We start from the raw sequence: 1,371 nt of genomic DNA on the forward strand, positions 1-1,371 counted from the left end.
AGTTCCTCTGAACTGTTTACTTGTTCCTGTACTAAAAGCTCCGCCTTCGAAATTGAAGTAAACGGTGGCATTAAAAATCGTATGGTGTTTTTAACACGATCATCATCATCATCATCATCATCATCATCATCATCATCATCAGCAGCAGCAGCAGCAGCAGCAGCAGCAGCAGCAGCAGCAGCAGCAGCAGCAGCAGCAGTAGCAACAGCAAAAACAATTTCAGCTACAAAACCCTTCAAACTTATTAATTTATGTCTGTCTCTCTCTATTACCATTCTCATGTCCCCCTCCCTCTCTCCCCCTCTCTCTCTGTCTCATCCCCCCCCTCTCTCTCTCTCTGCCCCATCCCCCACTATCTCTCTCTCTCTCACTCTCTCTCTCTCCCTCTCTCTCTCCCTCTCTCTCTCTCTCTCTCTCTCTCTCTCTCTCTCTCTCTCTCTCTCCCTCTCTCTCTCTCTCTCTGAAAAACGCTCTCTGAAAAACGACAACGGCAGCAGCGACTACAAAGGCTAACACAAGGTATAGTCTTTCAGCTCCTATAACGAGTGAACATCTATAGGCTGCAGCCGCTGTAAACACCCACCCCACCGTTTTCTGCGAGCGCCAGTGTGGCAGCACCGATTCCCAGGGAACGTCATCCAACGAGTCCGCGTGAGCCGGTAAGGGAGCACTGAGCGACAATGTGGGTTCAGTGAAAGCCGCGTTTCTCCGAGTGAGCTACAGGAGTACCCTCGTGGAACCTTGAAGGTTAGTCGGTGCTTTTGATACTGATGGTGTGCGTTGATAAATTGTGTTTATAATATGATTATGTTGTAGTGATAGTTAAAACCATTCTTTAGGTTATTTTTGATTAACGATTCATTAATGTGTTTTCATTGTTTGCATTTTGTTGGCATTTTATGTACTTAGACGGTGTTGTTTGACATACCTACTTTATATTTTTGTGGTAGGGTTATTAAACATTTGTTTGTTTTTTTTTCATTTGATGTTACTACACGTTTTACCTTAGGGTGGCAGATCTGTCTACGGTTGTAATCTATTTGTTTTTGATTTATGGCGATGCCAAACCATAATATGGACACTCCGTCCGGCTGATAGGAATAAACCTTTATGTGATTGCAATTGTAGGTGTTTACGTCCCCATCGACACAAGTTAGATCATTAGAGGATGGGCTGCTTTAGCCTTTCCTGTCAGGGCCGACTTAGGAGGAGAAGGATACAACGCCTCTGTGGAAAGACAGTGAGATATTCGATTAAAGAACAGCAACAGTCAACACACACACAAACACTAAACAAATACAAACACACACACACACACTCACACACACACACACAGCGAGAGAGAGAGAGAGAGAGAGAGAGAGAGAGAGA

The 1,371-nt window shown here is 44.6% G+C and overlaps 1 protein-coding gene across 1 annotated transcript in view; it reads left to right on the forward strand.

Annotated features, from left to right (window-relative positions):
* Nucleotides 1-558: 558 nt before the first annotated feature.
* LOC101863503 overlaps nucleotides 559-1,371 on the forward strand; it is a 128,676-nt gene continuing 127,863 nt past the window's right edge. Inside the window, exon 1 of the mRNA XM_035969246.1 lies at nucleotides 559-747. The gene's annotated coding sequence lies outside the window, so the exon portion shown is untranslated. The remainder of the gene's footprint in view (nucleotides 748-1,371) is intronic.

This window comes from Aplysia californica, unplaced genomic scaffold (genome assembly GCF_000002075.1).
Source record: "Aplysia californica isolate F4 #8 unplaced genomic scaffold, AplCal3.0 scaffold00130, whole genome shotgun sequence".
NCBI lineage: Eukaryota > Metazoa > Mollusca > Gastropoda > Aplysiida > Aplysiidae > Aplysia > Aplysia californica.